The following is a 15,400-nucleotide window of genomic DNA, read 5'->3' on the forward strand; positions in this document are numbered from 1 at the left end:
TATATCAAGTACAGTCATGCACTGCATAAAAACGTTTCTGTCAATAAAAAAACACATACAACAATAGACTCATAAGATTATGACACTGTAGATATATTTACTGTACCTTTTCTATATATAGTTATGTTTAGATACACACATATGTAAGATTGTCTTACAATTGCCTACAGAGTTTGGTATAGTAACGTGCTGAACAGATTTGCAGCCTAGGGGCAACAAGGTGGGTCAAGATGGCCAGGGGGAGACTTATGTTAATTCTAGCTAAATAATTATAAGCTTCCTTGGGTCAGAGTCCACTGAAGTTTATACCCCAAACTAAACTATATTATTGATGCAGTTAATTAGAAATCGAGCAGCAGCAGGAGGCCTAAGGTAAAGACCGTCAGAAAGCCCAGTAACACCAGGGAACACCTCGGGGTGGTTGCAGAGCAGGGAATACTGCTCTGGTCCCACGAATGCCTTCTCAGTATGGAGATTGTATGAGGGCCTCACAAAGAGGGCATATGCAAAGACCTCAGAGAAGAGGGCCTATGCAAAGATCTCTGTGGCAATCTCTGCTCACAAGATCCAGGGGGTCTTTGCAGATGGGAGGTGGCAAGTAGGAGAAAAGCCTAGCAGGACAGAGATCACGGAACACCTCAGACTCTGCCTATGTTCTCAGAATATGGAGTAATTTTAATTACTCTATGTCCTCAATGCTTAGGAGATAAAAACCCCTTGATGCACTGGGTGTGGTCAGACCAGGTGGCTCCTAATCTGCTGTACTTCTGATGCAGTCACACCCTGATAACAATCAGAGATAAACTCAGAGTACTAGTTTAGCATGTCTTAGAAGGATCTCAAGTGCTCTCCCCTCACCGGTGAACCAGCTATGTACCTGTCCCTTCATCCTCCCTTTCCACATGCATAAGATCAATGAGATTATACACATAATAAAAGTGTTTGGAGCCCAGGGCTCGGGGCCAATGCAGTTCCTACGCTTGAGTTGGTCCCCTGGACCCATGCTGTAAATTCTACTCTTGTGTCTCTGTGTTTATTTCCTTTTCTCAAAGGAAAAGTCACAGCCAGGACTAAGGACACCCATGTATGGGGTTTGGCGCATTCCCAACACAAAAGTGTATATTATATAGCCTAGTAGGCTATGCCATCTAGGTTTGTGAGAATACATTCCGTGATGTTTACACAACAAAATCACCTGATGATTAATCTCTCAGAATGTATCCTCATTCTTTGGTATCACATGACTTTTTTGGAGGGAAAAGAAAACATTTTCCAGATCAATAGCTGCATACCAACTGCAAAACCAGGTACTAGAGGATGTGTTAATTTACTGAAGCAGTAATACCACATTTGGTACAGAGCTGTAATAGTAGACATTATCTCGTTAAACTTATGATAATCCAGTGTGTTTCTCTAAGGTCCATCTGTCTTCTTCTAGGCCAAACAGAAGATTTGAATGGGAACGTTGTAGAAATTAGCACCCTGTGTCAAATCTGTAATTTCTCCAGCAATGTGATGCTGCTTTTGGTTTCCTATTTTTCTAGGGAGAGGCAGAAAAGATAATTTAATATCTTAAATTTGGCCTTTTGCAATATAATAGTTCTCATGGTGGAGCTCAGGGAACTAATATGGGCATTCTGCCAGCTGCTAACTGTGCCTACTCCAATTGTGCACTCCAGATCTGGGGAGATATTTGTAGTATAGGTTCGGGGACCTACTGGGTCCTTTGTGAGATGAACCTAAGCCAAAACTCCATTGATCATCTGACATTCTTAAATTACTACTCTGGTGGACCACAGTGAAATTTTGGATTTCCTGATCAGTTCAAAGACAGTGTCCAGTAGTTTTCAAAAGGTATTATTATTATTTCCTTTTCCACAGTGGACAGTTACTCAGATAAAAAGCTGTTAAGTCTTTTTGGGAAAGGCCATGGGAAAGATTAACAGTAGAATAAGTTTTTGGCAACGTATCAGGATCTTTTGTCACAAAAATCCAACCTCTTCTTCATTCAAGGAGTTTTGGGTTTATAAACTGGCTCAAACCAGTGAATTGATTGAGGAGCCATGACTCTGTTTTTATGATTCAAGTTAAACTTTTGGTCACGTGACCTAGAACTATTTTGTGAATACTAATCAAGAAAGTATTTAGTAGACTTACTGTCATTTTTAGATGTAGGAACACCATGATAGACTAGCCAGTGCTATAGGTCTGCTTGAGTCAGATTATCCTGATTGCTGCTTTGACTCTGCTCTCTATTGTGATAATCACATCCACCTTACCTCCATCAGTTGAGGGCTGCCACATGGCCCCTGACACTTTCGGATTTAATTACCTACATTGCATTTAGGTGCCTTAATTCAGTAACTGCACTATCCACTGTGAGGTCTGACCTGTAGAAAAGAGGGATCACATGGTTCCTCCAGGTTGCTGATGCTCCCTCACAAATTTATTTTTCACTTTATTAGTCATAAGTATGTCTTCTCCATCCTCCTGTTGTAGGTGAGTAAGTCTTACATTAGAATTCACTTTAATGATCCTTAGGGCTTTGAATCTTTTCTTCAACATTAAACCAAGGCATGTCTGATATTTCTGATTTGCTCACTGGGGGTTACCTTTCGGTCTTGTTGCAGCCGACCAAACAACACGCTGAGAGCACTTTCTAACTTCCTTGGCTTTAATAGTAAATACTAAGTCTCTGGTTGGTGAGCCCATGCCAATAACTTCTCTCTGATCCAACTTTGTTTCTTCCATTATTATCCTACACTCTTAATATCCATTCCTAGGCATATTCCCTGAATTTGTCTGTATCAATTAGAAAAGTAATTATTTTGGACTCTAACACACCTCTTAATGTATTATACTTTGCATATCATCTTTATGGACCTACTGGAACTTGAGTTTAATTATAGGTCTAGAAGCCAAGATGAGTGATAGGGGTGGTTCTTGAGGAAACTCAGCATTGTCTTGCATGGCAACTGCCTCAGGGAAGGTCATTATAGTTTCCTTATGAAATGCAGAGTTAATTCCTTCAGAGGTCAGATTCCACTTCCATGGGGGCATGAAGAGGCCTCCTCCACTAGCAAAGAAAACTAATCAAAATGTAGGGGCTCAATTTTTCTAAACAGTGTTTTCCCACACATATTCATTTCAAATGTTCCATTCTTTCCTAATCAAAGCCCTCACTTACCAGTAGAAACACTATGAGGTTATAAAAGTTCAACTTGCATTGCCATTCAGCAAGTTTTGGGATAAGACCCTGAAATTGACGGTTAGCATTCTCAGTCCAGTGGTTACAAAAGAACTGTTTCCTTAAGGGCACACATATTAGCAGGTGTGGTGGTGCTTGCCTGTAGTTCCAGCTACGCGGAAGGCTGAGGCATGAGAGAGTCATTTGAGCACAGGAGGCTGAGGTTGCAGTGAGCTGAGATCATGCCAATGAACTGCAGCCTGGGCAACAGAATGAGAGTCTATTTCAAAATAAATAAATAAAAATAAATAAAAAAAAATCTTCCACTTCTAGTATAGTTCTTCATCATGGCAAAGAAACCTCGCACTAAATGGCAAAATCTGTCTATATTTTTGATAATAGTTGATACTGTCCGACCTACCCTCTATGGGAAGACAGAGCTCGTTCGGAAAAAAACGGGCCGCAGGTTAGAAGAAAGTCTTAAGTTCAGGCTTTACTGAGAGGAAAGATCCTCCGGGCGGGCCAGTGGGAAGAAGAGGAAAATGGCCGCACGCTCTCAGAGGAGCAGGGTTCTTTTATAGGGGGCTGAAGGGCTGAGGGAGTGGGGAGGCTGGGAGAGCCGAGGTGGTGGGCAACGGTTGATCAGTTTAAACTGCCGGGCGGGGAAGCCGGGTGGCGGGAAGCCGGGGAAAGCTGATGAGGCAGGTGGTGATTGGTCAGCTGGTTGCCGGACGGGAGGTGGCTGCAGCTGGGCGGGAAGGCCAGAATGATATGTAGAGTGAAAGATAAGGGAGCCTCTTTGTGTGTGTGTGCGGGGGAAGGGCTTTCACGACAGGGACAGAGTTTTCCAAACATTCTCGACTCCTTAAAAGAAAAGAAAAGGGAGGGGTTCAGGGGTGCCGGTTGTCTCTCTGGCTACTTCCTGTTGACAAGGGTCGATGGGGGGTTCTGAAGAGGTTTCTTTTCTTAAGGAGCCTGGATGTTCAGGGAGAGGTCCGCTTCTAGCACTCGTTCAGGGTAAGGTTGGAGCAGCATCTGGTGGATGGTGACTTGAGTTAGTTCTTGAAAGCGCCATTGTAGGAACTGTAGAAAGCAAGGAGCAATAAGTAAGATTAGGCAAACGGCTATCAGGGGCCCAAGCAATGGGGACAAGAGGGTATACATAGAGGAAGACCACTACGCTGTGGCTTCAGCTGAGAATTTTTGATTCTGCAGGTTAACTAAGTTTCTGGAGGTTCTCGATTCGGATTTCTACTAGGCCGGATTCATTAATGTAGTAGCAGCACTCTTCTTGTAGGAAGATGCGGGTTCTTCCTCGCTCGGCGGTGAGGAGGTCTAGCGCCCAGCGATTTTGTAGGGCGACGAGCCACTGAGGTGATCTGTCTTTGGAGAGAGGCTAAAGATTCTGCAGAATTGTCGATGGTGGCCTGAAATTGAGAGGTTAGCGTGCTAGGGCCTGATGGGAGTGGGCTAAGCTCCTCCCCCTAGTCCGGCTCCTATGGCTGAACCGGCGAGAGAGAGACCTACTATGAGGGGTAAAAAGGTGGCCCGTCATACATGATGATGTATGAATTGTTGTTGGAACTCTGCTGGGGAGTAAATGGTTAATCGGGGTATGAGGGTTACTGGTAAGCATAGGCTGCAGGAGTGTGTAGAGGGGTTGAGGGTTTTAAAAAGTGTTCTTTTGCACCATAAAAAGGTTCCGTGAGGAGCGGTGAGATTGGTGGTTATGGGTATAGTTCGGTTGCAGGTGGGAGAGCTGTTCCAATAGCAGACTGGTATTTGCTGGTTTGGAGGTAGGTAGATAGAGGAGGGGGGTCTGATGGTAGGGGGGAGGAGAGTAAGAAGGACCGTCCATATAGCAGCTCAAAAGGGCAGAGTTGTGAGGGGCCCCGGGGGCTTGCTCAGAGCCTTGTCAAAGTGATAGGAAGTAGGGTAACCTAGGACTGACAGAGTTCGAGGGCAAGTTTTGTTAGGTGTTCTTTGATGAGGCCGTTGGCCTGTTCTACTTTACCCGAGGATTGGGGATGGTAGGCTGCATGCAGTTTCCACTGAATCCCTAAGGATGTGGAAACGGCAGTGGTGATCTTAGAAATAAAGGCAGGTCCATTGTCTGACTGGATGGTAGAAGGAAGACCGAATCAGGGAATGATGTCCCAGACGAGGTGCTCGGCTACAACTCCTGAGGTTTTATAAGCTGTGGGGAAAACTTTGATCCAGCTGGAGTAAGGAAGAAGGGGAGATGTTACATTGCTGCAGGTCTGTCACCAGGGCCTGGCTGAACAGGTGGGGGCTGTCCCGGAAGCCTTGAGGGAGGACCGTCCATGTTAACTGTTGAGACAGATTGGTGACAGGATCTTTCCAGGTAAAAGCAAAGAGGAAGTAGGAGTTGGGGTGTAGCGGGATAGAGAAAAAGCATCCCTAAGATCTAGGACTGAAAAGTGGGTTGTGGATGGTGGGATATGTGAGAGGATGGTATAGGGGTTGGGGACTACTGGATGGACTGGAATGACTGCTGCATTGATAAGGTGGAGGTCTTGGACCAGGCGGTACTGACCTGAGGGCTTTTTCACAGGCAGAATGGGAGTGTTGCAGGGGGAGTTTGCAGGAATGAGTAGTCCTTGAGCTTTCAGTTTATTTATGATAGGTAGGAGGCTGAGGCGGTGAACTTTGGAGATAGGAAACTGAGGGCGAGAAGGGAAGGCTGTGGAGTCTTTTAGGTGTATGAGTATGGGTTGGTCGTGTGAGGCTACAGTGGGGGTATCAGTATCTCATACTTTGGGATTTACATCAGGGAGGAGTTTGGCTGGAGGAAGCGGGGGAAGGTGAGTTGGCGAGGAGGGGTAAGAGGAAGGTCTCTGTGTGTGGAAAAGTAATGGTAGCTTGCAATTTTACTAGGATATCTCACCCTAGGAGAGGTACAGGGCAAGAGGGAATGACTAGAAAGGAGTGGGTAAAAATGGAAGGGCCAAACAGACAGGTTAAGGGTGGAGTTTGGTGAGGAGTGGAGGGGGACCCATCAATTCCTATAACAGGGACCTGGGAAGGGGTGGTTTTGCCTGAAAAGGAGGGAAGAACAGAGTAGGTAGCCCCCGTGTACGCTCTTACCCGCTACCTGGAGCATGACCCTGGGCTCAGCAAGGGTAACTGAGGTTGAGGAGCCAGGGCCCTGTTAATCATCCCTGAACCCTAACGGCTTTGGGATTGGAGATTCCTGAATGCCTGGTTCCTGACCAGCTGAGGCAGAAGCCTGGCTCCGGTGGATATTACCCTGCTGCCCCCTCGTGCCAGAGTTTTGAGGAACTGAGGACTGAGGTGAGTTAGGGCAATCCGACTTCCAGTGTCCCATGAGCTGACAAATAGGGCAGGGCATGGTAGGAGGCTGTGGCTGGGGGCAGGTTTTTGACCAGTGCCCTTCTTTTCCACATTTGAAACACGCCCCGGGAGGGGTGGGGGTATTTGCTTTACCCTTGTTATTTCTGCCGGCCGAAGGGCTGCTACTAGGGCTTGGGTCTGTAGAGCGACTTTCTGCTTCATGCGAGTTTGGCGGGCAGCCTCAGCCGCATCTTCCCTGGCATTGAATACTTTAAAGGCCATTTTTACCAAGTCCTGTATAGGGGTTTCGGGGCCATCTCCTACCTTCTTCAGTTTTTTCCAGATATCAGGGGTGGACTGAGATATGAAATGAGATGCTAGGACGGTCACCTCATTTTGTGAGGCTGGGTCTAGGTGAGTAAAGCAGGTAAGGGCGTCTTGAAGACAGGTGAGAAACAGGGCAGGGTTTTCATCGGGTAGTTGGATGACTTATCTTAGTTGATCATAGTTTACAACTTTGTTAGATACAGTATCCATTCCCCTGAGGAGGTATCTAATCATGCGGTCTCTCTTGGGTATATCAGACCCTCGACTAGCCTGATAGTCCCATTGGGGGTCTTCACTTGGGATTACTTCGGGGCCTAGGGGGATCTGGTTATCTATAGCATGATCTTTATCTGCTTGGTGTCTGGCTGCCGCTAGGATGCGCTCGTGCTCTTCTGCAGTGAGAGTGGAGGTACAGATAACGTGAATATCATGCCAAGTGAGGCTGTATGCTTGAGTGAGGTATTGGAATTCCTTAATATAGGTGGACGAGTCGGCTGAGAAGGATCCTAAACGTTTCTCAATTTGGGACAGGTCTTGGAGTGAGAAAGGAACATGGACCCTGACTAAGCCTTCAGTGCCTGCTACTTCTCGAAGTGGGGCCAGGATAGTTGGTTGGTGAGAGCGGGTGTGGGCCACCACCGGGGAGGCAAGAGGAAGTGCGGCCTCCGAGGGAGGGGGCCCAGAGGGAGTGGAGGAAGGGCGAGGCATGGCCTCTGAGGTAGGAGGTGCAGAGGGAGTGGGGGAAGAGCATGTTGTCGAAGGCGACTGGTTGCCGAGGTTGGCAGGAGAGGACAGATGTTCAGGCAGTTCTTCCAGTGAGGAGTAGGGAGGGGGAGAGGTAGTGGAGGAAGATTTACGAGGGGTACGAGCTAAGAGGATTTGGTAGGTGGAGCAGGAAGAACATAGGTCAGGGTGGGTACGGAGGTCCCACAAAGCCTGAACGTAAGGAATTTCATTGTCCTTGCCCATGCGGCGACAAAAACTGTCGAGATCTCGGAGGGTATTGAAATCGAAAGTGCCAGTCGGGGGCCAATGTGACTGGTCACTGAGTTTGTATTGGGGCCAAGCCACCTGGGACAGGAAGACAAGCTTTTTCTTTCTGAGGGTTTGGGAGTATCCTAATTTGGTAAAATTTCGCAGCAAGCACCCAAGGGGGGTGCTGGTTGGTATTTTGGACTCCAAATTTCCCATGTGGGCGCAGCTACAGACCCTCCGGCGCGGTTGGGTAGATGCAAAAAAAAGGCATCCCCTTTCGTTGCAAATTCCCCGGAGTACAGTTAAGTACAGTTAGGGAAGCGGTCAGAGGGGCATCCCCCGTCTGGCAGCTACCCCTCGGAAGGCTCCTGGAGCCAGAACAGAGGACTTCCTCGGCTCAGCCGAGACTAGGCGAGGAGTCCGTGCAAAACGCCAGAGGGGAGCAACTGCAACCGTGCCGTGGGGGGGAGGGAAGGTAAAGCAAGAAAAAGCTTGGCTTACCTTAATCGGAGCGTAGAGGTGGCAGGGCCAATGTTGGGTAGGTCGGGGGAGGGAGCCGTGGCCGGGCCAGCAGCCCCAACTCCTGGGTTTCGGCACCACTTGTCCGACCTACCCTCTACGGGAAGACATAGCTCGTTCGGAAAAAAACGGGCCGCAGGTTAGAAGAAAGTCTTAAGTTCAGGCTTTATTGAGAGGAAAGAGCCTCCGGGCGGGCCAGCGGGAAGAAGAGGAAAATGGCCGCACACGCTCAGAGGAGCAGGGTTCTTTTATAGGGGGCTGAAGGGCTGAGGGAGTGGGGAGGCTGGGAGAGCCGAGGTGGCGGGCAACGGTTGGTCAGTTTAAACTGCCGGGCAGGGAAGCCGGGTGGCAGGAAGCCGGGCGGTGGGAAGCCGGGGAGAGCTGTTGAGGCAGGTGGTGATTGGTCAGCCAGTTGCCGGACAGGAGGTGGCTGCAGCTGGGCGGGAAGGCCAGAATGGTATGTAGAGTGAAAGATAAGGGAGCCTCTTTGTGTGTATGTGGGGGAAGGGCTTTCACGACAGGGACAGAGATTTCCAAACAGATACCTCGACTTGGCAAAATCTGTCTATATTTTTGATAATGTCTGATTCCATACCAATGCTGGAAATTTTGGAAATGAAGGAAATTTTTAAAATACAATTTATAAAACCAGTGATCTATCTGACACCAAATTGCTATGTATTTTCAAATAATTGGCTTTATTTTGTACAATATAAATCTGAGAAATAGAGGCCATATTCATTATACAAAAATTGCATTAAGAATGTAGCAGGAGATATATTCATAAACAAAGTTTATTTTTCAAGAAATTCATTGTAATTTTCTTTAGCCATACATTCTAAACTTATGTTTATTTTATTTACTTATTTAATATTTGTTGCTGCAAGAGCAATCACAAGTTTTACCATACTTTCAATGGAAAAAAACAGCAATAACTTGTACACCAACCTAGTATTTTATATTTAAAATTGACAGACAACATTGTATGTTTTTATTATGTACAGTATGGTGTTTTGAAGCATATATACATTGTGGTATGGTGAAATCTAGTTAATTAACAAATGTATTACCTCAGATGGTTATCATTTTGTGTGGCACTAGCATATAACATCAACTCTAATTTTTGACAATACAATATATTGTCATTAACTTTCATTATGTTGCTTTACCATAAATCTTTTGAAATTCATTCTTCCTATCTAACTGTAATTATGTATCCTCTGACCAACATCTTCCCAATCTCCCCTTGTTCATAATCCCCGTACCTTCTGATAACTACCGTTATCCTCTCTACCTCTATAAGATCAACTTTTTTATATTCCATATACGAGTGAGGTCGTGTGGTATTTGTCTTTCTATGCCTATGTAACTTAATATAATGTTCTCCAGATTCATTCATCACATAACACAAATGGTAGGCTTTCCTTTAGTTTTTATGACTAAATAGTATTCCACTGTGTATAGATACCACATTTTCTTTATCTTTTTATCACTTGTTGGACACATAGGTTGATTGCAGATCTTGGTTACTGTGAATATTACTGCCATAAGCATGGGAATGCAGATATCTCTGTGATATATTGATTTCCTTTCCTTTGGATAGATATAACCAATAGTGAAATTATTAAATCATGTAATAGTTATTTTATTTAGTTATTTATTTTTCATTATACTCTATAAGTTCTGGGGTGTATGTGCAGAAAGTTCAGGTTTGTTACATAGGTATACATGTGTCGTGGTGGTTTGCTGAACCATCAATCCATCACCTATATTAGGTATTTCTTCTAATGGTATCCCTCACCTATTCCTCTACTCCTCAACAGGCCCTGGTGTGTGATGTTCCCCTCCCTGTGTCCATTTGTTTTCATAGTTCATCTCCCACTTATGAGTGAGAGTAAACAGGCAACCTACAGAATAGGAGAAAATTTTTTCAATCTATCTATCTGACAAAGGACTAATATCCAGAATCTATAAAGAACTGAAACAAATTTACAAACACACAAATGAACAAAAAACACACACACACACACACACAAAACAAAGAACCCCATCAAAATGTGGGCAAAGGATATGAACAGACACTTCTCAAAAGAAGACATTTATGCAGCCAACAAACATATGAAGAAAAGCTCACCATCACTGGTCATTAGAAAAATGCAAATCAAAACCACATTGAGATACCATCTCACGCCAGTTAGAATGATGATCATTAAAAAGTCAGGAAACAGCAGATGCTGGAGAGGATGTGGAGAAATAGGAATTCTTTTATGCAGTTGGTGGGAGGATAAATTAGTGCAACCATTGTGGAACACATAGGAGATATTCCTCAAAGATCTGGAAATAGAAATAGTATTGGATCCAGTAATCCTATCACTGGGTATATACCCAAAGGATTATAAATCATTCTACTATAAAGACACATGCAGGTGTATATTTATTGCAGCACTGTTCACAATAGCAAAGACTTGGAACCAACCCAAATGCCCATCAATGATAGACTGGTTAAAGGAAATGTGGCACATATACTCTATGGAATACTATGCAGCCATAAAAAGAATGAGTTCATGACCTTTGCAGGGACATGATGAAGCTGGAAACCATCATTCTTGGCAAACCAACACAAGAATATAAAAATAGTTCTATTTTTAAACTTTTGAGGAACCTGCATACTATTTTCTATCATCACAATCCTCAAAACAGTATGTAAGTGTTCTTTTTTCTTTTTTTTTTTTTTTTTTTCGGGAGTGTTCCTTTTTCTTCATATCCTTGCTAATACTTGCTTTGTTTTTTTATGATAATAAAAAATGGCTAAGATATTACACAGATTAACTGCAAAATATACTATAAATGTATGGTAACCGAGTAGCATGGTACTGACACAAAAATACACACAGACCAGTAAAACAGAATAGAAAGCACCAAAATAAACCCACGTTTTTAGAGCCAACTAATTTTTAATAAAGCTTCTAAGAACAAGTATTGAGAAAAGAATACTTTTTTTCAAAAAATGAAATAGGGGAAACTGGATATCTACATGTGAAAAAATGAAATTAGACTCTTACCTCTTACCACATGCAAAAAAGTCAACTCAAAGTGAATTAAAAACTTAAATGTAAGACTTCAAACTATAAAACTATTATTGGGAGGCTGAGGCAGGTGGATCACGAGGTCAAGAGATCGAGACCATCCTGGTCAACATTGTGAAACCCGTCTCTACTAAAAATACAAAAAGTTAGCTGGGCATGGTGGCTCATGCCTATAATCCCAGCTCCTCAGGGGGCTGAGGCAGGAGAATTGCCTGAATCCAGGAGGCGGAGGTTGCGGTGAGCCAAGATCACGCCATTGCACTCCAGCCTGGGTAATGAGAGTGAAACTCCATCTCAAAAAAAGAAAAAAAAAAAAAAACTATTAGAAGAAAACATTGGGTAATGCTTCATGATATGAATATTAGCAAGGCTTTCTTGAATAAAAACTCAAAGCATGGACAACAGAAGCAAAAATAGATTAATGGGATTATGTAAAACCTAAAAAGCTTTTGACCAGCAAAAGAAACAATCAACACAGTGAGGAGACAACCTACAGAATGGGCAAAAAAATAGTTTCAAAATATACATTTAACAAGGGCTTACTATCCAAAAAATAAGGAACTTCAACAATGCTACAGCAAACAAACTAACCAACAAAAGCAAATAACAAACAATCAGATTAAAAAATGAGCAAAGACCTAAATTTCTCAAAAGAAGGCATACAAATGGCCAAAAGACATATGAAAATGTTCTCAATATTACTAAACATCAATGCAATTCAAATAAAAACCACAATGTGATATCACTTAACTATAGTCGACATGACATTTAAGTTTAATTTTTTAGCAGAAAGTATGGAAGAATGAAGATGAATCATTACCTAAATTTTCTTGTGGTAAAATATTTACAGGTCTAGATATTTTCAATTGAATAATTATTTCAGTTGCCTTTGTGAGATTTTATGATGTAGCTGGGCCACAGGAAACTACATTTGGATTCATGTAAATCATATTTCCTAGATCTCCAAAAATTGAGGTTGCTGCCCTAATGAAAACAAGTCATAAATCTATAATATGTAGATTTTTTATAAATAATAAATTGTTTATGCATCAAAAACTGTATAAGCAATTCTCATACATCTCATAGTACTTTAATATTTTTGTGCGATACATATTGATGCATCAAAGAAGTATTTTACTTTTAAAAAGTGTAAACATAGTGAGGCTAGAGTAGAATCAAAATTCAGTCTGAAAAAAGTGTTAACTAAAAGTTAGGATAGACTAGGTTTCTAAATGTTAACTCAAATCATTGGTGATTGCATTTGCTCGTCATATAATTTCTAACTTACGGAATCAGTGGAATATGATATAAAAGTTCTGGGCAGGGGGTGGTGGCTCACACCTATAATCACAGCACTTTGGGAGGCCAAGGTGGGTGGATCACGAGATCAAGAGATCTAGACCATACTGGCCAACAAGGTGAAACCCCGTCTCTACTAAAGATACAAAAATTAGCTGGACATGGTGGTGCATGCCTGTAATCCCAGCTACTCGGGAGGCTGAGGCAGGAGAATTGCTTGAACCCAGGAGGTGGAGGTTGCGGTGAGCTGAGATTGTGCCATTGCACTCCAGCCTGGGTAACAACAGCCAGACTCCATCTCAAAAAAAAAAAAAAAAAAAAGTTCTGAAGTGATATAAATCTAGGAAGACATTTAGCTAATATAATATACATTGTTTTAATTTGCAAGTTAAAAAACCTCTCCACAAAGACATAGGTTGCTTTATATAGATTACAGTGATAATAGGTTCTATGTTTCAACTTGGCTAGAGTCCCAGTTTATTCAATCAAATATGAATCTAAGTGTCCAAGTGTTGTGAAGATGTTTTGTAGTTGTCATTAAAGTTCATAATCAGTTGACTTGAAGTAAAAGAGATTATCCTAGATTAACTGGGAGGTCATTATTGAACCAATGAAAATGACTCAAAAATAAAGCTGAGAATTCACTGAAGGAGAAATTCTACTTGCAAACTGTGGCTTCAACTCATGCTCAGAGTTTTATCCTGCCCTTTATTAAGGACTACCTATGGATTATGAACTTCCTGGCCAGCCTTCAAAATCACATGTGCCGATTCTTTCTAATAAATTCCTTAACCTATGTATCTCCCACTGATTTTCTTTCTGCGTATGAAGAAAGACTTATTGGTACAGATTTTGATATCAGAAGTGATTCTAGAAAAACAGAACCTTAAGTTTCTTGAATTAGTTCTTGGTTTCTGTTACAATTATTTTATTCTGATTAGATTCAAAGAAATTATGACTCTATTTCCAGTAGTAAAGACAGCACTGACAGTCCATGACATGATGCGATAATACAGATAGGCAAAACATCACCACTGGATACTCCTAATCAAATACTTATAAAAGGTTCTGGGTCACCATATATTTGACAACATTTTTGTCAAACTGACGAGTATAATGAGATTGATTAGCTGCTCATAACGGCACTGGAGAAAGTAGAAAAAGAATAAACTCAGGGTTTCAAATTCCCATCTCAAGTTCTACATAAATAAATTAAAAGCTTTTATGCCTGTCGTAAATAAAACCCTTATCTCCTGTAGCCACAGGGCTGAAATTATTGAAGACCAAACCCAGAGTCTCATCCTGAGAGTGGCTAAATTGCATCAGACATTGAATTCCCAACCTTGCAATGCATTTTCAGTTAAATACAGGCATTAAATGAAAAGGAATGGGAGCCTGATTGAAATGTGAATACATGAGCAGAAATGAGCGCACTAAGCAGAGATTCTGGATTCCGTATTTTACCTTGAGAATGTAAACGGTCTTTTACAGTTTAATTATCTGAAACATGGAGCAAAAGGTAGCCTACACTAAATCAAGGTTAAATGCCAGAACTGCCTTGCTATACTGCAAAAGAAGATGTCTAAATGTTTAGGGATACTGGAATGTTATAGAAGATTTATAACATAAGACCTCCTCACCTGTACCAAGAGCATCCAGAGAATACATCTTTCATTATGACCATAAGAACGTAAGTTGTGAGAGGAGTCTCAGTATTCTTGAAGAACTCTGTGGTAGCTCTTCTCTATAGGTCAAAGATAACAGTGGAAATTGTTGCTAATGATCTGAGATCCTTAAATGTAACAGGGTTCATAGCATCCCAGGGTGATACAGGCCAAGAGGAGGTACCTAGTTACCAAAGACCATGTGGTTATGGTTACCGTGATGGATTGTAATGTCAAAGCAGCGATCAAAATAGTCTGACTCACAGACACCTATTGTGTTTGCTTCCAGATCATGATATAACTAGAAAACAGATAGATAAGCAATATAATAATTTTACTTTTTTTGTATTATTATTTGGATGGGCTCTATTGCCCAGGCTGAAGTGCAGTAGTGTTATCTCAGTTCACTGAAACCTCTGCCTCCCAAGCTATCCTCGCACCTTAGCATCTCAGGTAGCTGGGACTACAGGCGTGCACCACCATGCCTCACTACTTTTTGTATTTTTTGTAAAGATGGGTTGGGGGGAGTGTCTCACTGTGTTGTCCAGGCTGTTTTCGAACTCCTGAGCTCAAATAATTCACCTGCCTCGGCCTCCTAAAGTGCTGGGATTAGAGGTGTGAGCCACCGCACCTGGCCAATATACTAAATTCTTAATTGATACGTATAAATGAAAGTATTTGGGTCAAAAGGAGTGAGCATGACAAAGAGCCTATCTGCTGCCTCTTACGTTACTTGTATATGTCATCTATTGTACTAGAGCCTGAATTACACCAGCAAACAAAAATGTAATGCTTCAATACACAACACCTCTGAAACCCACCTTAGGAACCTGTCTTTATCAAAGCAACCCATACAAAATCTTGGCCCTCTGAACGCACCCTGAAGTCAGGTGATCATAAGTTTTACTTAAATAGCCAAAACCGAGAATAATGGCTCCTTAATCTATTTCCAGATATGAGTCAGTTTACAGACTCAGAGGCTCTTGATTAAAGGGGGGATTGGGACCTCTTGAGTGAGGATTCTGCTA

The sequence above is a fragment of the Callithrix jacchus genome, chromosome 3 (assembly GCF_049354715.1).
Source record: "Callithrix jacchus isolate 240 chromosome 3, calJac240_pri, whole genome shotgun sequence".
In the NCBI taxonomy this organism is placed as follows: domain Eukaryota; kingdom Metazoa; phylum Chordata; class Mammalia; order Primates; family Cebidae; genus Callithrix; species Callithrix jacchus.